Source organism: Drosophila persimilis, unplaced genomic scaffold (genome assembly GCF_003286085.1).
Source record: "Drosophila persimilis strain 14011-0111.01,24,50 unplaced genomic scaffold, DperRS2 tig00000477-arrow-pilon, whole genome shotgun sequence".
Lineage (NCBI taxonomy): Eukaryota > Metazoa > Arthropoda > Insecta > Diptera > Drosophilidae > Drosophila > Drosophila persimilis.
Window position 1 is genome coordinate 448,858 of NW_020825313.1, and position 25,230 is coordinate 474,087.

The window sequence follows — 25,230 nt, forward strand, 5'->3', positions numbered from 1 at the left end:
TTTGCCACCATCATCGACAGCCATCCGGACTTAACAAACATAGAAAAGCTCCATCATTTGCGTTCCTGTCTGCGGGATTCGGCATTGGAGACTGTTCGGTCGCTGGAAATCTCAGATGGCAATTATGCTGTGGCATTAGATTTGTTGGAAAACAGATTCAATAATCGGCGATTGGTTTTTCAGGCACACATCAATGAGATCTTGGCGCTTCAGGCTGTGGAACCTGGGTCAATGGTCATGCTTCGGGAGCTTTCAGACAAGTTCAATTCACATATGCGCGCGCTCCAGGGTTTAGGCACCACTGAGCAGATCGCAGGATGCATCATCGTGCAGGAGCTTCTCCGAAAACTGGATCCAGCGAGCCAAGAGAAGTGGGAGGAACGATTCAACGACCCCGCATTCGCCAACTTAATTCCGTCGTGGGAATCTATGGCCTCGTTCTTGGAGCAGCGATGCAGATCATTGGAGACGATGGACTTTTCTATGGCAAGCTATGCGTTGAGCAATCAGGTGGGCAGAAGTAGAAAGCATAATAATTCTAGGTCCACATTGGTTACAACGAACCAAACCCTAGCACGCTGCGCGCTGTGCAACGATGGTGCTCACGAGGTCCAGCACTGTCAGAAGTTTAAAGCGCTGTCCCCCACAAATCGCCATAAAGAAGCCAAGCGGCTTTCGTTGTGTATAAATTGTCTCAGAACAGGGCATCGATTACTTCAGTGCACCTCGAGCAACTGTCGTACCTGCGGGGGTAGACACCATAACCTCCTTCATTTTGGTAGCCCTGAAGATACCGCAGTCCAAGGGAAATCAGCTCCGTATACTCCATCTCAGTCTGCGCTGTCTGAGTCTACGCCGTCTGAGCATACCACTGAGCCCTCTACTTCAGCGTCTACCTCGTCTGCCCTTATTGCCCGAGATCTCAGGAATGGTGTTTTTCTACTTGCTACGGCTACGGTCTTAGTCAAAAATCGTTCCGGAGTTTTAGTTCCCTGCCGAGCGTTGCTGGATTCCGGCTCCCAGTTGCATCTAATAACTTCTCGTTTCGCGAGTCAGCTTCAGCTTCGAAAAATGAAATCATCGACTGCAGTCTCGGGAATAGGCGACTCTAGCTTCGTCACGGATGGATTTTCGGTCAACGTTAGCCTGCACTCTCGCTCATCGGATTACTCAACTCTCATCACTGCCATTGTAGCCTCTAGCATAACCGATCGACAGCCAAGCTTTGGAATTGACACTCAAAACTGGAACATTCCATCTAACATACCACTAACTGATCCGGAGTTTTATAAGCCACAGCGCGTCGATCTGCTAATTGGCGCAAGTCTGTTTTTTGAGCTCCTGTGTGTTGGTCAGGTCAAGCTACTGCCAGAATTGCCTTCAATTCAGAAAACGCGCTTGGGATGGGTCGTGTCTGGAAGTTGTTCGCGTTCAAAAGGTTCTTCGTTGATGATCTCTCGCGCACGGGCCGTAGCTGCTGAGGATAATAGTCCAGAGGATCGGCTTGAAGTGCTTCTTCGGAGGTTTTGGGAGGTAGAAAATTGCATCGAACCAATAATAAAGTCTACCAAAGAAGAGCTAGATTGTGAAGCACACTTTGTGCAGCATTTCCGTCGACTACATAAAGGCGATTATTGTGTTCGGCTGCCAGCAAAATATAATTTGGATCTCCAACTTATCTTACAATCAAGCGCTTCGTAGATTCCTGACCCTTGAGAGAAAGTTAGATCGTCGCCCTGATGTTAAATCTCAGTATGCAGCATTTATAATGGAGTACCTTGATTTAGGCCATATGTCTCAGGTTCCTACCCAGTCAATCAGCAACTGCCGATATTTTTTGCCTCACCATTGGGTCATGAAGGAAGATAGTTCTACGACCAAGCTTCGCGTCGTTTTTGATGGATCCGCTTCAACCTCATCTGGATATTCCCTGAACGACGTTTTAATGGCTGGTCCCGTAATCCAACCCAAACTGTTTCATATTCTTGCTCGATTTCGGTAATACGCCGTTGCGATTACGGGAGATATCTGTAAGATGTATCGTTGTGTAAGAGTCTCGACCGAGGATAGCAACTTGCAGTGTATTCTGTGGAGAAACTCCAGGGAAGAAGACTTGCATGTGTTTCAATTGGACACCGTTACTTATGGGACGAAGCCTGCCTCCTATTTATCTGTGCGAGCGATGCATCAGTTGGCAATGGACGAGCAGATGGCGTTTCCAGTTGGAGATGAAATCCTTCGCCGTGACTTCTACGTGGATGACTTGATATCTGGAGCCAGCTCGCAGGAGGAGGCTATCCGAATTCTGGAGCAAACTACTGGAATTTTGGCTAGAGGTCAGTTCAGATTGAGGAAATGGTGTTCGAACGTCCCTGCTGTGCTGGATGGAGTTCCGGAAGAGGACAAGGAAACATTTTTGAAGTTCGACGATGGCAGCCATGTGACTAAAACTTTAGGACTTGCGTGGGATCCGGTTTCTGATCTACTATTATTTTCGTTCTCGGCCCTTCAATCTTCTTTGAATTCCTGCAGGCGCTCTGTTTTGTCATCCATAGCGCGATTCTACGATCCTCTCGGACTAGCTGGTCCCGTAATTACTAAATCCAAAATTTTTCTCCAGCGAATGTGCCAAGAGAAGTTGTCCTGGGATGAAAGCCTTCTAGTCGCACTGAACACCGAGTGGCAGGAAATATGCGCCAGATTTGGTCAGATTCGTCGACTTGAATTTCCTCGGCTTGTACTCCTTCCAGACTCTACGCTGGAAATTCACGGATTTTGCGATGCCAGCATCGAGGCTTATGGTGCATGCATTTATGTTGTGTCCAAGGGTCAGCATTCCAGCAGTCGCTTACTTTGTGTCAAATCTCGTGTGGCTCCTTTGAATACACTTACAGTACCAAAGTTGGAGCTTTGTGGAGCGGAGTTGCTGGCTAGGCTCATATCTGAGGTAGCTGGAATGGATGTATTCAAGGGAAGGTGTTACTGTTGGTGTGATTCTGCTGTTGCGCTCTCTTGGATTCGGGACGAGCCGTCAAGATTTAATATATTTGTTGCAAATAGACTCTCAACGATTCAGGAAATGACCGAAAAAATGGAATGGTGCTATGTTCCTACAGCTTTAAACCCAGCCGACATTCTGTCTCGAGGGGCTCATCCGCCTGAATGAGTCACCTCTTTGGGCTCATGGTCCTCCATTTCTTTGCGGCTCCTCAGATGACTGGCCACCCACTGTGCTACCTGATAAGCCAGCCCTTGAACTTCGTCGGAAGGCTCTTCTGGTCAAATCGCCCTACATGGACATTATTGCTGATTCCAAGTATGCGAATTCATTTGCTTCTTTGCAACGCGTTTTCGGATACATTCACAAGTTTTGCAACCGAATTCGGCGCCCCGGACTCACTGTCTCAGACATTGAACATGGAACCCAGGTATTTCTACGACTAGTCCAGTGTACTCAGCTATGGGAGGTCATGAAGTCACTGCGGGCAAGGGGAGCAGTCTCCTAATCGAGCTCAATCGCATCGTTATCGCCATTCATGGATCAGTTTGGACTTCTCAGGGTAGATGGTCGACTGAAAAACTCTTCGTTGGATTTTGATGGCCGTCATCCAATCATCTTGCCCAGCAGCCATCCACTGACTCTTGTAATAATCTCCCATTTTCATGAGCGGAATCTGCACGCTGGTCCTCGAGCTTTGCTTGGACTGATTCGATCCCAATATTGGCCTATTGGGGGGAGGAAGACGGTAAACAAGGCAGTAAACAAGTGCGTAAGATGCTTTCGACTGAAGCCCAGGGTATTGGAGCATATTATGGCGGATCTTCCAAAGGAGCGGCTCGATGGTTCTCATGCCTTTGAGATCACAGGCGTGGACTTCTGTGAGCCGTTTTTCTACAAACCGGAGGCACTCAACAAGGCTCCAATCAATTGCTACGTCTGCGTCTTCATTTGTTTCGCTACCAAGGCTGTTCATCTGGAGCTTATAAAGGACTTATCCACAGTTGCTTTTCTACATGGACTAAAGCGCTTCATATGTACCAGACGAAAGCCGCGGCAAATTTGGTCAGACAACGCACCCAATTTTGTCGGCGCTAAGAATGAGCTGATGGAAATAAAGCGCCTGGTCCTCAGCGATGACCATCAGAAGGCGCTGCTGGATTTTTGCTTGGTCGAGGCTATGACTGGCATTTCATTCCTCCGCGCTCCCCTCATTTTGGTGGTCTATGGGAGGCTGCAGTGAAGACGGCCAAGTACCACTTCTACCGTGCGATAGGCAACTCGGTTCTTGGATTTGACGAGCTGCGGACGCTGTTGTGCCACATCACGGCAGTGATTAACTCAAGACCTTTAGTTTCAATTTCAGAGAGCCCTGCCGATCTAGATGTTCTAACTCCAGCGCATTTCTTGAATGGTGGCCCTCCTGCTTCGTTCGCTGAGCCTGACGTCACGCAGCTAAACTTCGATCGCCTGGACGGCTGGCAGCGCGTTTCGTACCTGCAGCAGCTCTTTTGGTCCCGGTGGAAGGAGGAGTACATAACGTCACTGCAGCAGCGCTCAAAGTGGCGCACTGCGAAGCCTAGTTTAGCTGTCGCAGATTTGGTTCTTGTCAAGGATGAGAATCTTCCTCCCATGAAGTGGCCACTGGCGAGAGTGGTCGAGCTTTTGCCCGGACGAGATGGCGTTTCCCGAGTTGCTGTGCTGAAGACGTCATCTGGAATCACAAAGCGCGCCGTCAACAAGCTGTGCCTGCTGCCCCTTAAAGATGCTGTTGAAAGTCAGGCTTCCAACGGGGGGAGTATGTCGGGTCAAGCAGCTTAAATATTTTAAATTATTGCCAGTGGTGCGGCCCAAAGGAAATGCATTTTGGTGTTGTCGTTTCCAATGCCCCCACTGCAAAGATCATTTGCTACCGCATATACGCATGCAGCGGAATTCTTTCGTCTCCTTATGTCACAATCTCTCGGACTCGGCTTAACAGCGTCCCCGAGCAGCTCTAACGCTCTCGGGCTATCATACGCTCTCGCTCGCGTCTAAGCTTGCTGCATAGGGCAGTCTTGAGCTAATCGTCGCAGCTATTAGATTAACATCCTCGCATCAATCGTTCGCCCAATCATTCCCATATGTACATACGCGATAAGTTGATTTACATATGCAAATAAATTGTGAATTATAAACGGCCTCTCGACTTTCATTAACTTCAAATTGCAACAGTTATTAAAAACGCTTAATAGCTTAACACTAACCATGCATTCAAAATACAAATACAAATACAAATACCACTACTATTACTACTTAAGTACTAGAAAAGTGTGTAAGGATTAGTAATGTAATAAGAGGATGAGAATTAGTGGTGGATATAATATGGTAGAGGGAATTATTATCCGAGCATACGACCCTAAATGGTTCATTTAAGGAATAATTCGATCTACAAAGTGGAAGAAACAACGTGAAGTTTATGCGGCTCAAAGATCAGGGCTGTATTTAGAATTGAAAATACTAATGTATGTAAATGCTCCTCCGGTGAATAAAAATGATGAAATTACGAATTACCAAATTGGCCGGTATATCAGTTCCAATGAAGCTGTCTGGCCTATTTTTGGTTTCCCAATTCATTAACGGGATCCAGCAGCTATACATTTAGCTGTTCATCTTGAAAACGGCCAGCGCGTATATTTCACGGACGGTACAGCGCTTGACCGTGCTATAAATTCACCAAAAACTACGCTCACCGATTTTTTTGAGCTGTGCAATCGTGCGGATGCTTTTGGTGCCTTCGCACAAACACTGCTCTATTCAAATCAAATAGTTTGGGTTGTGTATATACAGTCAATCCAAGGCAGACTGAGTGCTTTTATGTGCGACTGTTGTTCGTAAATGTTACCGGACCATTGTCATTTCAAGATATACGCAAGGTAGATGGACAACAGTATCCAACGTATAAAGATGCATGCCTTGCACTAGGCTTGCTAAAAGACAACAATCATTGGGACAGTATGCTTGCTGAAGCAGCATTAAACTGCACAGGAACAAAAAAATTTCTATAGTAATGACTACATGTTTCCCGGCCCGAGCACAAGTGTTTTGGGATAATCACAAAGATTCAATGACTGATGATATACTGTATCGACATCGTACAAGGTGTAACGATCAAACGATATCGTTCAGTGATGCAATGTACAATGAAGCATTGATTGCTATCGAGGATCATTGCATTGATATTGCGAGTTTACCAATCAGTCATTTCGGTCTGAGCTCACCGAATCAAAGTGCATCCGATTTACTCAAGACAGATATGAATCGTGCACTAAAGCCATTGTTAGTCACAATGTTCCACTACTAAATGATAAACAAAAAGTTATTTACGACCTCGTTATGCTGGCAGTTTCGGCAGGATAAGGAGGATCCTTTTTTCTTGATCCAAGTGGAAGTGGAAAAACGTTCCTTATTTCGCTACTTCTTGCCAATATACGATACAAAAAAAGTTGCATCGCATTGGCCGTTGCATATTCTGGCATTGCAGCAACTTTATTAGATGGCCTCCGTTAGATGGGGGGAACGTTGTGAGTTGCTGCGGACACCGCAACTCTACATTTATACCTGATACTTAGTCAGTATGGCTCTCCTCCGGCAGACGCCGCTAATATTGAACAACACGACAAAGAGTGCGTGCGAGAGAGACAGAAAATCAGTCTAAGCGTGACGTCGGGCGCTGCGTAGCCAGTGAAAATTTATTTGTTCCTTTTGGCTATAAAAATGATCTGATCTGATCCAGATTCAGAAATCTGATCAATCAATATTGTGGATACCACAGATTTTCGTCCTTTGTGGGGGCGGAAGGAGGTGGGGCGAAATTTTGAGATATACGTTTTATAGTGAGATTTAACAGGAGTGCGGATACCAAATTTGGTTACTCTAGCCTTAATAGTCTCTGAGATTTGTGGATGCCTCAGATTTTCATCCTTTGCGGGGGCGGAAGGGGGTGTGGCGACATTTTGAAACAAACTCGTCTCGGTTCGATATATTAGGAGTGTGGATACCAAATTTGGTTGCTCTAGCTTTTATAGTCTCTGAGATCTAGGCGCTAATGTTTTACTCTAAGCAAAGCCGGCTATGCTACGTGTGTGTTAGAGAGATACAGGGCGAGAAAAAATGAAACTGTTTTCTTGATGCTGGCTTTATAGCCATTATTATTATAATAATACGATTGTTCGGGTCAGCCGCTGAAGAATAACCGTAACTTTAACATTATTATTTTATGAGCAGAGAGAGCCGCCTATGTTGTAAAGCGTTGACTTTCTGCAGAGCTGCTGCGCTCTCCCGCTAAAGGGCCTCTCCCGCCACTTCGGCAACTACTTTGATCTGCTGCCGCCACTTCGGCAATCACTTTGATCTAACGCCGTCGTCTATAGTTTAGTTCTATGCTAACCCCTCTGCGCATTGGTTGCATATCGATCTCGCATAAATTTTATCTGGCAATAGCAAGTAATCGGCTTCCGCTAAGCCACCAAGATTAAATACGAATTATAAAGTTTAACCCAAAATCTCTTTTCATTTTTGAAACACATAGGTGCCAAAAAAGCTTGGCATCTCAAACAACGATCCAATTCAGATTCTGCAGTCTTAAAGATATGGTTATTCTCTACGATTCTGCGTTTTTGGTTTTATCGTATCTTCAAAAATGTGGATGCCACAGATTTTCGTTCTTTGTGGGGGCGGAAGTGGGCGGGGCGAAGTTTTGAAATATTTTTGTAGCAGTGACATATCACAGAAGTCTGGATCCAAAACATCGTTGCTATAGCTCTATAGACGGACAGACGGACGGACGGACAGACAGACAGGGCTCAATCGACTCGGCTATTGATGCTGATCCAGAATATATATACTTTATGGGACGTTACACGTATCCATTTTCACCACAAATCTAATATACCCCTATACTCATTTTGTGTATCGGGTATAAAAATATCGCAAAAGTGATATATTTTAAATTTGAAATCTTAATATTTCCCACAGGTTAAGCTGAAGCTACAAAGTGCTTAGGTCCTATAGATACATTTATCTGCATTTCAGAAGTTTAATATTCAATACAAATGAATTTAAGACACTATAGTTCTATAAAAAAAGTAGCACCTCTGAAGAAAAACCTTACCAAAGAAAAGGTACCATACCATATCAAAACAGTTCGGGTAAGTTCGAGGCGTAAAAAAAATCAATTTTTTTTTACTATTATAATTGGCACTACTACTGGATTATATCTAGTTAACATCGTTGATTTTTTTTAGTTACCTCGAAAAAATTACCACCTACACAAAAATTGGGCAATGGACGCAGAAGTTAACAGAAGTACCAGTTTTATTCAATTTTTCATAACTATTCTGCCATATTTTATTTCAATATGTTCTTCGATTCCAGGCGAATGATCTGTTAAAGATCTTTTCTCGGACTTGACTTCGTGATCCGATGTCTTGCCGATCCACAGTGGGTAAAACGGCCAATGTAGCTTATATTATTTCAGGTTCTCGAAATCCGAATAAGGTATTTTTTAATCTATTCGATTAACAACCGACAACCGATGAACCTTACCGACAATTTTTTGTACTTTTCATATAGCTGTATATCGGGCTGTAAAGCTTTCAAGGGAAACATATGTAATATCGCTGGCGCAACAATGAATTTTGCGTAAATTTACACTTGGTACAAAAAATTAATTTTTTTTTTAATTCAACCAAAAATAATTTAGAATAAAAAAGATTAAAAAATAATTTTTAAGAAAAAAAGTTCCTTAAAATAAAAAATATGTTTGCGTGCTTATGAGTTTTATGTTATGAACTATCAATGAAGAACATAACATTAAATTAAAATTAAATTGATTAAAATGATTGAAAAATGGTCCATAGTTTCTGCGAATTTTCGCGATTATTTTTTCATTAATTTCTTTAGGTTTAGTCTATCTCAAAACGTTCCCTTTATTCAGAATTCAGAAAACTGTAAGTCTGCTTTCGGATCAAAATACTGATTCTGAATAATATTTTATGTTAAGGCCTCTTACTCATAGTTTTTTTGTTATACTTTGTTCATATAGGAATGTAAATTAGGCCTCGTTTCAGATATCGTTTAATCGTTTTCAGAATTCTTTACAACTACATACATACGTATAGCATACTCTAGATATATGGAAACGCAGGATTTCCTCTGAAAAAAAAAACAGGAAGTATGACAGTTTTGCAAGCGATCTGCAACAGCCAGAGGCCAGAATTTTTACCGCATCAATTATGACAAAAAAGCATACTGACATACTGAAGACATACTGACATGGGCAGCATTTTAATCTGCGGACATCAACAGCAACATAAAAAATACACGTTCAATGGTTTAAGATGAATGTTCACATGTATGGACCAGATTTAGCCTAAAGTATTTTTGCATATGAAAATTTAGTTTTTCATAAACCAACAAACATAACGGACTGGATAGGCCCAGCAGCTACAAAATTCTAACTTCTATACACATACGATTAATTACATATGAAGTATATTAGGTGGACTCCTGACAAATCATGCTGCGTATGTTAGGTTAGGTTAGGTTAAGGCGGCTGCCGGGCTCGCTCGGAGCCCGTCACACTTAGGCCGGTTTCGGCCCGTTGTGATACCGCATAGGATCATTCTTTCCTGCGTTGTGAGACTTCCTGTCAGCAATTATCCCATCCAGATGCTCTCACAAAGTTCGCTATCTTCCTGGGACATAGTTTGGACATCTCGGAGATGTCGTGTAGAAAGGCTGAGCCCGGGTGCTGTAGCCTTCTTCTGCTGAGAGCTGGGCAGGAGCAGAACAGATGTTCCACTGTCTCCTCCTCTTCCTCTTCTCTACAGCTGCGATAAAAATCGTTATGTGGGGCCCCCAGCCTGTTAGCGTGGGTGCCTATTAGCCAGTGTCCCGTGAGGGAACGTATGACTACGCTGCACCTTTTCCTGCTTAACTTGAGGAGCTCGGAGGTGCGCTTCATGTCCACGGTCGGCCATGTTGGCCGAGTTGTGCAACATCGTGGCACTATTTGCCACATATCGTTTGTTAGTCGCTTGTATTGCTCTTTTATAATGAGTTACAGGTGGCCATTGGCATACAGATATCCTCCTTGTCTTGGAGAAGGGGGATTGTAGTGCCAGATCTGGCCAGCTCGTCCGTTAGTTGCCCTTGATGTCCCGGTGGCCCGGGACCCAAATCAGGCTAATAGCAAATTGCTGAGCCATCTCGTGAAGAGATTTGCGGCAGTCTGCCACGGTGGCCGAGTTCGAGGAAATCGCACTTAGCGATTTGATCGCAGCATGGCTATCGCTATAAATGTTTAGCTTGGTTGCCGTAACGGCAGCCACTTGTAGGCAGTCTAGAGCCTCCCTGATTGCTATGACTTCCGCTTGAAAGACACTGCAATGATCTGGGAGCCTGAAGGAATGCCTTATGTTTAGCTGTTCAGAGTAGATTCCCCCTCCGACTCTGTCGTCCAGCTTTGATCCATCTGTGAAGATGTTTATGGCCCCATCTGGGCCTGGGAGTCAGTCGAGCCATTCGTCTCTGTGAGGGATGATTGTGTCGAAGGGAGTGACTGTGTACTCTCTTAGAACTTGGTAGTCCGTTTTTGAGGGTACGGTATTGAACTATTTAATATGGCTGAGTGACCGATGCGCTGTTTCACCCATTGATTTGAGTCTCTTAGACATATTGCTTCTGCTGCTGCTGCTGCGTCTGCCCGTTCCATTCCTGCGAGGTCAAGGCTCTGTAGGCATAAGATGGCATTTAACGCATCATTTGGGGTGGTGCGAAGAGCTCCGCTGATACATAGGGCGGCAGTTCGCTGGACTTTGCCCAGTTGCTTGGTGATCGCCCTTTTTGATAGGGCCGGCCACCACACCGTAACTCCGTAGAGTAGTATTGATCTAACTATAGCTTGATATATCCATTTGACTATGCTTGGGATCATACCCCATCTTAGCCCAATAGCTTTTTTTGCATGTGTAGAGTGCAGTCATTGCCTTCTTCACTCTGTCTTTGACATTCAGGTTCCAGCTAAGCTTCTTGTCAATTACCAACCCTAAGTAACTGGCACTGTCGCTAAAGGAGAGCCTGCATCCTTGTAGTATTGGAGGGTTGAGGGGCGGGACCTTGTATTTGTTTGTGAATAATACGAGTTCCGTTTTTGAGGGATTTACTCCCAGACCGCGCGATTCCCTCCAATCCGACAGTTGCGCTAGCTTTGTGGACATTAAGTCGCACAGTGTTTGGGGGTATTTCCCCGAGAAGATAATCGCAACGTCATCCGCATAGGCCACGACTTTGCAGCCCCCCCTTCTAGGTCACATAGAATCTTGTTGACTGCTATGTTCCACAGAAGAGGAGACAGGACACCACATTGCGGGGTGCCTCTGTTGACATACCTTGACTGGGCGGACGATCCCATCGATGATGTCACCGTCCTGCATGTGAGCAATTGATCAATGAGCATCACCAAGTGACGGTCCACCCCCAGGTCGGTCAGGGCTTCTGTAATGGCGCCCGGTACAACGTTGTTGAAAGCTCCCTCAATATCCAGAAAGGCTATGAGTGAGTACTCTTTGGGATGCAGAGATTTCTCTACCGCTGAGATCACTTCATGAAGAGCCGTTTCCGTGGATTTTCCTTTCCGGTAGGCATGCTGTGCGCCAGACAGCAACTGAGGGTGTATAGTTGTCCTCAGTTGCAGCCCGACGAGTCTCTCAAAGGTTTTGAGGAGGAAGGACGATAGGCTGATTGGTCTAAAGTCTTTTGCAGCTGATTACGAGGCTTTCCCAGCTTTGGGAATGAAGACTATCTTTGCCTTAAGCCATGTTTGCGGGATTGTACCCACAGCCAGTATCTTCCTGAAGATACCTTGTAGCCAGTTGATGGCCGTATCCCCGGCCTTCTGAAGTTGGGCCGGGATTACCTGGTCTGGGCCTGGCGATTTGAACGGGTTGAAGCTGTTTATTGCCCAGCTTATGTTACGTTTTGTGAGGATATGATCCATCGAGGTTACCGGTCCCTCTCCTGGGAGATGTACCGTCTCGATAGTTGTGTACCCTGGGAAATGCGTGTCTAGTAGAATGTGCAGGGACTCCTCACTGGAGTTGGTCCACGTGCCGTCATTCTTTTTAAGATACCCTACCGAGGGGTTAGTTTTTGAGAGAATCTTGCGAAGCCTTGCGGCCTCTGACGTTTCCTCAATTTCCGAGCAAAATTTTTGCGAAGAGGCCCTTTTTGCTTTCCTTGTTTCCTTTTTATATAGTGACAGACAGATTTTGTAGTCTGCCCAGTGGCTCTCCTCGTTCGCGCTTTTGGCCCTGTTGAAGAGGGTCCTGCAGCTTTTACGTAGGATATCTATTTGTTTTGACCACCAGGGGGGTTTCTTTTTCCCCCTAGGTTTGCTAGAGGGGCATGCTGCCGCGAAGGCTTTGTTGCATGCTTCTGTGAACCTGTTCACTAGGCGATCTAGGTCGTCTTTTGTGTCCGGGCATGATGGTGCTTTTGAGGGGAGTAAGTCCTCCAGGGCTGAGCTATATTTTTCCCAGTTGGCTTTCCTGGGAATAATATAGTCCTTAGGTTTCGGACACTCGAGGGATAGTGTGGTCTCGATGTATCTGTGGTCAGAGAAAGAGTGGTCATCAAGGACTTGCCAACTCTTGACTATGTCTAACAGGTTGGGAGACACTAAGGTGAGGTCAATAACCTCCTGTCGATTTTTAATTATAAAAGTGGGGTCGTTGCCCCGATTACAAATAAATAGATTTGAGTTAAGGATGAAGCTGAAAAGTGACTCACCCCTTACATTTGTATTCGAGCTCCCCCATTGAGTGTGGTGCGCGTGGGCATCGCAACCTATTAATAGGTCTATGTCCGACCTCTCGCTGTCGCTGTCTAGTTTTCGAACAAGGTCGTTGGGAGGATCGTTTTCCTCATGGGCCATGTAGGACGACATCAGCCTTAGATGTGTCCCTTTCAGCTCTAGGCTTGCCGCCGTGTTGTCGCTATCGCTATAATTATGGAGCAGAAAGATATTAAGGTGCTTTCTGGCGAGAATGCGAGAATGGTGCGGGTTTTACCTTCATGTTGAGCTACAATTATCTTGTACTCCTTCGACCCTAGTCCACAAACCTTGTCTCCCACTATCCAAGGTACCTGGATCAGGGCTACCTCTGCTCCGCTCTCTTCGGGGCTCTGAAGGAGCCTCAAGGCCATCCTTAGTGTTCTCCACCACTGTAATATCGGCATCTGAATCGTTCTCGACTTCCTCGTGGCAACACATCGCCTCGAAGTCGCATCTCAGCGTGCCATCGGTGGAGTAGCCCTCTGGGTCTGTCTCTGTGTGATCGTCGGGTGCTTCGATCTCCGAGGCAGCGTCCTGCTCGACTGGCTTGTCGACAGGACGTGCCCCGGCCGCTGCATCCGACTTGTAGACCTTTACGGTCACAGAGCTGAACCCAAAATTGAGCTCGCCTTTGGCAGCCTCAATCGGGGCCAGCGACTCTTTGTTGAGGACGACCACCACCTGGTTTGTGGGGCGCTGTGTCGTTTCAACTTTGACCACCTTCCAGTCCGCTGTTGGGAGGTGGGGGTTGCATCTTTGCAGTATTTTTAGGATGCGTTCCGGCTCCTTCATGGAGGCGGGCACCCAGACTCTCGCCCTTGGTCGTTCGCTATCCGCAACCTGTGACCCGTCCGGTGGCCTCAGCTAGACCCCCTTTGAGCCACCTCACGCGCTCATCAGACCAGATGCTACGTATAATCAAAGACTATACAATACCAAGATGTTGCAAGAGCGACTAAAAAGCTGTTCTATGGCGGGTCCTAACATTAGAACCCAAAAGGCACGAGGGAGCGCGCGGGGTTTCAATTCCCTTCTCGCCTGTACTTCGTCTCTACCGCGACCCCGCTGCCCATCGGTTTCGTCTGTTCGGCAATTCTGGACTCTCGAGCCTCAGCACCGTCGAAGCGGTGGTCGCGGTCAACGTTAGCCTGCACTCTCGCTCATCGGATTACTCAACTCTCATCACTGCCATTGTAGCCTCTAGCATAACCGATCGACAGCCAAGCTTTGGAATTGACACTCAAAACTGGAACATTCCATCTAACATACCACTAACTGATCCGGAGTTTTATAAGCCACAGCGCGTCGATCTGCTAATTGGCGCAAGTCTGTTTTTCGAGCTCCTGTGTGTTGGTCAGGTCAAGCTACTGCCAGGATTGCCTTCAATTCAGAAAACGCGCTTGGGATGGGTCGTGTCTGGAAGTTGTTCGCGTTCAAAAGGTTCTTCGTTGATGATCTCTCGCGCACGGGCCGTAGCTGCTGAGGATAATAGTCCAGAGGATCGGCTTGAAGCGCTTCTTCGGAGGTTTTGGGAGGTAGAAAATTGCATCGAACCAATAATAAAGTCTACCAAAGAAGAGCTAGATTGTGAAGCACACTTTGTGCAGCATTTCCGTCGACTACATAAAGGCGATTATTGTGTTCGGCTGCCAGCAAAATATAATTTGGATCTCCAACTTATCTTACAATCAAGCGCTTCGTAGATTCCTGACCCTTGAGAGAAAGTTAGATCGTCGCCCTGATGTTAAATCTCAGTATGCAGCATTTATAATGGAGTACCTTGATTTAGGCCATATGTCTCAGGTTCCTACCCAGTCAATCAGCAACTGCCGATATTTTTTGCCTCACCATTGCGTCATGAAGGAAGATAGTTCTACGACCAAGCTTCGCGTCGTTTTTGATGGATCCGCTTCAACCTCATCTGGATATTCCCTGAACGACGTTTTAATGGCTGGTCCCGTAATCCAACCCAAACTGTTTCATATTCTTGCTCGATTTCGGTAATACGCCGTTGCGATTACGGGAGATATCTGTAAGATGTATCGTTGTGTAAGAGTCTCGACCGAGGATAGCAACTTGCAGTGTATTCTGTGGAGAAACTCCAGGGAAGAAGACTTGCATGTGTTTCAATTGGACACCGTTACTTATGGGACGAAGCCTGCCTCCTATTTATCTGTGCGAGCGATGCATCAGTTGGCAATGGACGAGCAGATGGCGTTTCCAGTTGGAGATGAAATCCTTCGCCGTGACTTCTACGTGGATGACTTGATATCTGGAGCCAGCTCGCAGGAGGAGGCTATCCGAATTCGGGAGCAAACTACTGGAATTTTGGCTAGAGGTCAGTTCAGATTGAGGAAATGGTGTTCGAACGTCCCTGCTGTGCTGGATGGAGTTCCGGAAGAGGACAAGGAAACATTTTTGAAGTTCGACGATGGCAGCCATGTGACTAAAACTTTAGGACTTGCGTGGGATCCGGTTTCTGATCTACTATTATTTTCGTTCTCGGCCCTTCAATCTTCTTTGAATTCCTGCAGGCGCTCTGTTTTGTCATCCATAGCGCGATTCTACGATCCTCTCGGACTAGCTGGTCCCGTAATTACTAAATCCAAAATCTTTCTCCAGCGAATGTGCCAAGAGAAGTTGTCCTGGGATGAAAGCCTTCTAGTCGCACTGAACACCGAGTGGCAGGAAATATGCGCCAGATTTGGCCAGATTCGTCGACTTGAATTTCCTCGGCTTGTACTCCTTCCAGACTCTACGCTTGAAATTCACGGATTTTGCGATGCCAGCATCGAGGCTTAAGGTGCATGCATTTATGTTGTGTCCAAGGGTCAGCATTCCAGCAGTCGCTTACTTTGTGTCAAATCTCGTGTGGCTCTACATGGACTAAAGCGCTTCATATGTACCAGACGAAAGCCGCGGCAAATTTGGTCAGACAACGCACCCAATTTTGTCGGCGCTAAGAATGAGCTGATGGAAATAAAGCGCCTGGTCCTCAGCGATGACCATCAGAAGGCGCTGCTGGATTTTTGCTTGGTCGAGGCTATGACTGGCATTTCATTCCTCCGCGCTCCCCTCATTTTGGTGGTCTATGGGAGGCTGCAGTGAAGACGGCCAAGTACCACTTCTACCGTGCGATAGGCAACTCGGTTCTTGGATTTGACGAGCTGCGGACGCTGTTGTGCCACATCACGGCAGTGATTAATTCAAGACCTTTAGTTTCAATTTCAGAGAGCCCTGCCGATCTAGATGCTCTAACTCCAGCGAATTTCTTGAATGGTGGCCCTCCTGCTTCGTTCGCTGAGCCTGACGTCACGCAGCTAAACTTCGATCGCCTGGACGGCTGGCAGCGCGTTTCGTACCTGCAGCAGCTCTTTTGGTTCCGGTGGAAGGAGGAGTACATAACGTCACTGCAGCAGCGCTCAAAGTGGCGCACTGCGAAGCCTAGTTTAGCTGTCGCAGATTTGGTTCTTGTGAAGTGGCTACTGGCGAGAGTGGTCGAGCTTTTGCCCGGACGAGATGGCGTTTCCCGAGTTGCTGTGCTGAAGACGTCATCTGGAATCACAAAGCGCGCCGTCAACAAGCTGTGCCTGCTGCCCCTTAAAGATGCTGTTGAAAGTCAGGCTTCCAACGGGGGGAGTATGTCGGGTCAAGCAGCTTAAATATTTTAAATTATTGCCAGTGGTGCGGCCCAAAGGAAATGCATTTTGGTGTTGTCGTTTCCAATACCCCCACTGCAAAGATCATTTGCTACCGCATATACGCATGCAGCGGAATTCTTTCGTCTCCTTATGTCGCAATCTCTCGGACTCGGCTTAACAGCGTCCCCGAGCAGCTCTAACGCTCTCGGGCTATCATACGCTCTCGCTCGCGTCTAAGCTTGCTGCATAGGGCAGTCTTGAGCTAATCGTCGCAGCTATTAGATTAACATCCTCGCATCAATCGTTCGCCCAATCATTCCCATATGTACATACGCGATAAGTTGATTTACATATGCAAATAAATTGTGAATTATAAACGGCCTCTCGACTTTCATTAACTTCAAATTGCAACAGTTATTAAAAACGCTTAATAGCTTAACACTAACCATGCATTCAAAATACAAATACAAATACAAATACCACTACTATTACTACTTAAGTACTAGAAAAGTGTGTAAGGATTAGTAATTTAATAAGAGGATGAGAATTAGTGGTGGATATAATATGGTAGAGGGAATTATTATCCGAGCATACGACCCTAAATGGTTCATTTAAGGAATAATTCGATCTACAAAGTGGAAGAAACAACGTGAAGTTTATGCGGCTCAAAGATCAGGGCTGTATTTAGAATTGACGAGGAGGAACGTTGTGAGTTGCTGCGGACACCGCAACTCTACAGTTATACCCGATACTAAATCAGTATGGCTCTCCTCCGGCAGACGCCGCTAATATTAAACGACACGACAAAGAGTGCGTGCGAGTGAGACAGAAAATCAGTCTGAGCGTGACGTCACGCGCTGCGTAGCCACTGCAAATTGATTTGTTTCCTTTGGCTATAAAAATGATCTGATCTGATCCAGATTCAGCAATCTGATAGATATGGTCGTTATCTATGATTCTGCGTTTTTAGTTTTCTCAAATCTGCAATATTGTGGAGGCAACAGATTTTCGTCCTTTGTGTGGGCGGAAGGGGGTGGTGCGAAATTTTGAGATAAAGGTTTTATAGTGAGATCTAACAGAAGTGCGGATACCAAATTTGGTTACTCTAGCTTCAATAGTCTCTGAGATTTGTGAATATCCCCAGATTCGCATCCTTTGCGGGGGCGGAAAGGGGTGTGGCGAAATTTTGAAACAAACTCGTCTCGGTCCGATATATTAGGAGTGTGGATGCCAAATTTGGTTGCTCTAGCTTTTATAGTCTCTGAGATCTAGGCGCTAATGTTTTACTCTAAGCAAAGCCGCCTATGCTACGTGTGTGTTAGAGAGAGACAGGGCGAGAAAAAATTAAATTGTTTTCTTGATGCTGGCTATAATAATAATACGATCCAGTTCAGATTCTGCAGTCTAAAAGATATGGTCATTCTCTACGATTCTGCGTTTTTGGTTTTCTCGTATAGTCGAAATTGTGGATGCCACAGATTTTCGCCCTTTGTGGGGGCGGAAGTGGGCGGGGAAAAGTTTTGAAATATTTTTGTAGCAGTGACATATCACAGAAGTCTGGATCCAAAACATCGTTGCTCTAGCTCTTATAGTCTTTGAGCATTAGGCGCTGAAGGGGACGGACAGACGGACAGACGGACGGACGGACGGACGGACAGACGGACAGACAGACATGGCTCAATCGACTCGGCTATTGATGCTGATCAAGAATATATATACTTTATGGGGTCGGAAACGATTCCTTCTGGACGTTACACACATCCACTTTTACCACAAATCTAATATACCCCAATACTCATTTTGAGTATCCGGTATAAAAATACTAATGTATGTAAATGCTCCTCCGGTGAATAAAAATGATGAAATTACGAATTACCAAATTGGCCGGTATATCAGTTCCAATGAAGCTGTCTGGCCTATTTTTGGTTTCCCAATTCATTAACGGGATCCAGCAGCTATAAATTTAGCTGTTCATCTTGAAAACGGCCAGCGCGTATATTTCACGGACGGTACAGCGCTTGACCGTGCTATAAATTCACCAAAAACTACGCTCACCGATTTTTTTGAGCTGTGCAATCGTGCGGATGCTTTTGGTGCCTTCGCACAAACACTGCTCTATTCAAATCAAATAGTTTGGGTTGTGTATATACAGTCAATCCAAGGCAGACTGAGTGCTTTTATGTGCGACTGTTGTTCGTAAATGTTACCGGACCATTGTCATTTCAAGATATACGCAAGGTAGATGGACAACAGTATCCAACGTATAAAGATGCATGCCTTGCACTAGGCTTGCTAAAAGACAACAATCATTGGGACAGTATGCTTGCTGAAGCAGCATTAAACTGCACAGGAACAAAAAAATTTCTATAGTAATGACTACATGTTTCCCGGCCCGAGCACAAGTGTTTTGGGATAATCACAAAGATTCAATGACTGATGATATACTGTATCGACATCGTACAAGGTGTAACGATCAAACGATATCGTTCAGTGATGCAATGTACAATGAAGCATTGATTGCTATCGAGGATCATTGCATTGATATTGCGAGTTTACCAATCAGTCATTTCGGTCTGAGCTCACCGAATCAAAGTGCATCCGATTTACTCAAGACAGATATGAATCGTGCACTAAAGCCATTGTTAGTCACAATGTTCCACTACTAAATGATAAACAAAAAGTTACTTACGACCTCGTTATGCTGGCAGTTTCGGCAGGATAAGGAGGATCCTTTTTTCTTGATCCAGGTGGAAGTGGAAAAACGTTCCTTATTTCGCTACTTCTTGCCAATATACGATACAAAAAAAGTTGCATCGCATTGGCCGTTGCATATTCTGGCATTGCAGCAACTTTATTAGATGGCCTCCGTTAGATGGGGGGAACGTTGTGAGTTGCTGCGGACACCGCAACTCTACATTTATACCTGATACTTAGTCAGTATGGCTCTCCTCCGGCAGACGCCGCTAATATTGAACAACACGACAAAGAGTGCGTGCGAGAGAGACAGAAAATCAGTCTAAGCGTGACGTCGGGCGCTGCGTAGCCAGTGCAAATTTATTTGTTCCTTTTGGCTATAAAAATGATCTGATCTGATCCAGATTCAGAAATCTGATCAATCAATATTGTGGATACCACAGATTTTCGTCCTTTGTGGGGGCGGAAGGGGGTGGGGCGAAATTTTGAGATATACGTTTTATAGTGAGATTTAACAGGAGTGCGGATACCAAATTTGGTTACTCTAGCCTTAATAGTCTCTGAGATTTGTGGATGCCTCAGATTTTCATCCTTTGCGGGGGCGGAAGGGGGTGTGGCGACATTTTGAAACAAACTCGTCTCGGTTCGATATATTAGGAGTGTGGATACCAAATTTGGTTGCTCTAGCTTTTATAGTCTCTGAGATCTAGGCGCTAATGTTTTACTCTAAGCAAAGCCGGCTATGCTACGTGTGTGTTAGAGAGATACAGGGCGAGAAAAAATGAAACTGTTTTCTTGATGCTGGCTTTATAGCCATTATTATTATAATAATACGATTGTTCGGGTCAGCCGCTGAAGAATAACCGTAACTTTAACATTATTATTTTATGAGCAGAGAGAGCCGCCTATGTTGTAAAACGTTGACTTTTTGCAGAGCTGCTGCGCTCTTCCGCTAAAGGGCCTCTCCCGCCACTTCGGCAACTACTTTGATCTGCTGCCGCCACTTCGGCAATCACTTTGATCTAACGCCGTCGTCTATAGTTTAGTTCTATGCTAACCCCTCTGCGCATTGGTTGCATATCGATCTCGCATAAATTTTATCTGGCAATAGCAAGTAATCGGCTTCCGCTAAGCCACCAAGATTAAATACGAATTATAAAGTTTAACCCAAAATCTCTTTTCATTTTTGAAACACATAGGTGCCAAAAAAGCTTGGCATCTCAAACAACGATCCAATTCAGATTCTGCAGTCTTAAAGATATGGTTATTCTCTACGATTCTGCGTTTTTGGTTTTATCGTATCTTCAAAAATGTGGATGCCACAGATTTTCGTTCTTTGTGGGGGCGGAAGTGGGCGGGGCGAAGTTTTGAAATATTTTTGTAGCAGTGACATATCACAGAAGTCTGGATCCAAAACATCGTTGCTATAGCTCTATAGACGGACAGACGGACGGACGGACAGACAGACAGGGCTCAATCGACTCGGCTATTGATGCTGATCCAGATATATATACTTTATGGGACGTTACACGTATCCATTTTCACCACAAATCTAATATACCCCTATACTCATTTTGTGTATCGGGTATAAAAATATCGCAAAAGTGATATATTTTACATTTGAAATATTAATATTTCCCACACGTTAAGCTGAAGCTACAAAGTGCTTAGGTCCTATAGATACATTTATCTGCATTTCAGAAGTTTAATATTCAATACAAATGAATTTAAGACACTATAGTTCTATAAAAAAAGTAGCACCTCTGAAGAAAAACCTTACCAAAGAAAAGGTACCATACCATATCAAAACAGTTTGGGTAAGTTCGAGGCGTAAAAAAAATCAATTTTTTTTTACTTTTATAATTGGCACTACTACTGGATTATATCTAGTTAACATCGTTGATTTTTTTTTAGTTACCTCGAAAAAATTACCACCTACACAAAAATTGCGCAATGGACGCAGAAGTTAACAGAAGTACCAGTTTTATTCAATTTTTCATAACTATTCTGCCATATTTTATTTCAATATGTTCTTCGATTCCAGGCGAATGATCTGTTAAAGATCTTTTCTCGGACTTGACTTCGTGATCCGATGTCTTGCCGATCCACAGTGGGTAAAACGGCCAATGTAGCTTATATTATTTCAGGTTCTCGAAATCCGAATAAGGTATTTTTTAATCTATTCGATTAACAACCGACAACCGATGAACCTTACCGACAATTTTTTGTACTTTTCATATAGCTGTATATCGGGCTGTAAAGCTTTCAAGGGAAACATATGTAATATCGCTGGCGCAACAATGAATTTTGCGTAAATTTACACCTGGTACAAAAAATTCATTTTTTTTTAATTCAACCGAAAATAATTTAGAATAAAAAAGATTAAAAAATAATTTTTAAGAAAAAAAGTTCCTTAAAATAAAAAATATGTTTGCGTGCTTATGAGTTTTATGTTATGAACTATCAATGAAGAACATAACATTAAATTAAAATTAAATTGATTAAAATGATTGAAAAATGGTCCATAGTTTCTGCGAATTTTCGCGATTATTTTTTCATTAATTTCTTTAGGTTTAGCCTATCTCAAAACATTCACTTTATTCAAAATTCAGAAAATTGTAAGTCTGCTTTCGGATCCTAATACTGATTCTGAATAATATTTTATGTTAAGGCCTCTTACTCATAGTTTTTTTGTTATACTTTGTTCATATAGGAATGTAAATTAGGCCTCGTTTCAGATATCGTTTAATCGTTTTCAGAATTCTTTACAACTACATACATACGTATAGCATACTCTAGATATATGGAAACGCAGGATTTCCTCTGAAAAAAAAAACAGGAAGTATGACAGTTTTGCAAGCGATCTGCAACAGCCAGAGGCCAGAATTTTTACCGCATCAATTATGACAAAAAAGCATACTGACATACTGAAGACATACTGACATGGGCAGCATTTTAATCTGCGGACATCAACAGCAACATAAAAAATACACGTTCAATGGTTTAAGATGAATGTTCACATGTATGGACCAGATTTAGCCTAAAGTATTTTTGCATATGAAAATTTAGTTTTTCATAAACCAACAAACATAACGGACTGGATAGGACCAGCAGCTACAAAATTCTAACTTCTATACACATACGATTAATTACATATGAAGTATATTAGGTGGACTCCTGACAAATCATGCTGCGTATGTTAGGTTAGGTTAGGTTAAGGCGGCTGCCGGGCTCGCTCGGAGCCCGTCACACTTAGGCCGGTTTCGGCCCGTTGTGATACCGCATAGGATCATTCCTTCCTGCGTTGTGAGACTTCCTGTCAGCAATTATCCCATCCAGATGCTCTCACAAAGTTCGCTATCTTCCTGGGACATAGTTTGGACATCTCGGAGATGTCGTGTAGAAAGGCTGAGCCCGGGTGCTGTAGCCTTCTTCTGCTGAGAGCTGGGCAGGAGCAGAACAGATGTTCCACTGTCTCCTCCTCTTCCTCTTCTCTACAGCTGCGACAAAAATCGTTATGTGGGGCCCCCAGCCTGTTAGCGTGGGTGCCTATTAGCCAGTGTCCCGTGAAGGAACGTATGACTACGCTGCACCTTTTCCTGCTTAACTTGAGGAGCTCGGAGGTGCGCTTCATGTCCACGGTCGGCCATGTTTGCCGAGTTGTGCAACATCGTGGCACTATTTGCCACATATCGTTTGTTAGTCGCTTGTATTGCTCTTTTATAATGAGCTTACAGGTGGCCATTGGCATACAGATATCCTCCTTGTCTTGGAGAAGGGGGATTGTAGTGCCAGATCTGGCCAGCTCGTCCGCTAGTTGCCCTCGATGTCCTGGTGGCCCGGGACCCAAATCAGGCTAATAGCAAATTGCTGAGCCATCTCGTGAAGAGATTTGCGGCAGTCTGCCACGGTGGCCGAGTTCGAGGAAATCGCACTTAGCGATTTGATCGCAGCATGGCTATCGCTATAAATGTTTAGCTTGGTTGCCGTAACGGCAGCCACTTGTAGGCAGTCTAGAGCCTCCCTGATTGCTATGACTTCCGCTTGAAAGACACTGCAATGATCTGGGAGCCTGAAGGAATGCCTTATGTTTAGCTGTTCAGAGTAGATTCCCCCTCCGACTCTGTCGTCCAGCTTTGATCCATCTGTGAAGATGTTTATGGCCCCATCTGGGCCTGGGAGTCAGTCGAGCCATTCGTCTCTGTGAGGGATGATTGTGTCGAAGGGAGTGACTGTGTACTCTCTTAGAACTTGGTAGTCCGTTTTTGAGGGGACGGTATTGAATTATTTAATATGGCTGAGTGACCGATGCGCTGTTTCACCCATTGATTTGAGTCTCTTAGACATATTGCTTCTGCTGCTGCTGCTGCGTCTGCCCGTTCCATTCCTGCGAGGTCAAGGCTCTGTAGGCATAAGATGGCATTTAACGCATCATTTGGGGTGGTGCGAAGAGCTCCGCTGATACATAGGGCGGCAGTTCGCTGGACTTTGCCCAGTTGCTTGGTGATCGCCCTTTTTGATAGGGCCGGCCACCACACCGTAACTCCGTAGAGTAGTATTGATCTAACTATAGCTTGATATATCCATTTGACTATGCTTGGGATCATACCCCATCTTAGCCCAATAGCTTTTTTTGCATGTGTAGAGTGCAGTCATTGCCTTCTTCACTCTGTCTTTGACATTCAGGTTCCAGCTAAGCTTCTTGTCAATTACCAACCCTAAGTAACTGGCACTGTCGCTAAAGGAGAGTAAAGGGGGTATTTCCCCGAGAAGATAATCGCAACGTCGTCCGCATAGGTCACGACTTTGCAGCCCCCCCCCTTCTAGGTCACATAGAATCTTGTTGACTGCTATGTTCCACAGAAGAGGAGATAGGACACCACCTTGCGGGGTGCCTCTGTTGACGTACCTTGACTGGGCGGACGATCCCATCGATGATGTCACCGTCCTGCATGTGAGCAATTGATCAATGAGCATCACCAAGTGACGGTCCACCCCCAGGTCAGTCAGGACTTCTGTAATGGCACCCTGTACAACGTTGTTGAAAGCTCCCCCAATATCGAGAAAGGCTATGAGTGAGTACTCTTTGAGATGGAGAGATTTCTCTACCGCTGAGATCACTTCATGAAGAGCCCTTTCCGTGGATTTTCCATGATCCATCGAGGTTACCGGTCCCTCTCCTGGGAGATGTACCGTCTCGATGGTTGTGCACCCTGGGAAATGCGTGTCTAGTAGAATGTGCAGGACTCCTCACTGGAGTTGGTCCACGTGCCGTCATTCCTTTTAAGATACCCTACCGAGTGGTTAGTTTTTGAGAGAATCTTGCGAACCCTTGCGGCCTCTGACGTTTCTTCAATTTCCGAGAAAAATTTTTGCCAAGAGGTCCTTTTTGCTTTCCTTGTTTCCTTTTTATATAGTGACAGACTGATTTTGTAGCCTGCCCAGTGGCTCTCCTCGTTCGCACTTTTGGCCCTGTTGAAGAGGGTCCTGCAGCTTTTACGTAGGATGTCTATTTGTTTTGACCACCAGGGGGTTTCTTTTTCCCCCTAGGTTTGCTAGAGGTGTCTCTGTGTGATCGTCGGGTGCTTCGATCTCCGAGGCAGCGTCCTGCTCGACTGGCTTGTCGACAGGACGTGCCCCGGCCGCTGCATCCGACTTGTAGACCTTTACGGTCACAGAGCTGAACCCAAAATTGAGCTCGCCTTTGGCAGCCTCAATCGGGGCCAGCGACTCTTTGTTGAGGACGACCACCACCTGGTTTGTGGGGCGCTGTGTCGTTTCAACTTTGACCACCTTCCAGTCCGCTGTTGGGAGGTGGGGGTTGCATCTTTGCAGTATTTTTAGGATGCGTTCCGGCTCCTTCATGGAGGCGGGCACCCAGACTCTCGCCCTTGGTCGTTCGCTATCCGCAACCTGTGACCCGTCCGGTGGCCTCAGCTAGACCCCCTTTGAGCCACCTCACCCGCTCATCAGACCAGATGCTACGTATAATCAAAGACTATACAATACCAAGATGTTGC

General features: G+C 45.2%; 1 long non-coding RNA gene across 1 annotated transcript; it reads left to right on the forward strand.

Moving 5' to 3' along the window:
* Nucleotides 1-1,106: 1,106 nt before the first annotated feature.
* Nucleotides 1,107-14,380, forward strand: LOC113566069. Its single transcript, XR_003408923.1, has 3 exons — nucleotides 1,107-1,134; nucleotides 2,036-2,037; nucleotides 14,216-14,380. It is a non-coding gene; the product is annotated as an uncharacterized LOC113566069 (long non-coding RNA).
* The last annotated feature ends 10,850 nt before the right edge of the window (nucleotides 14,381-25,230 follow it).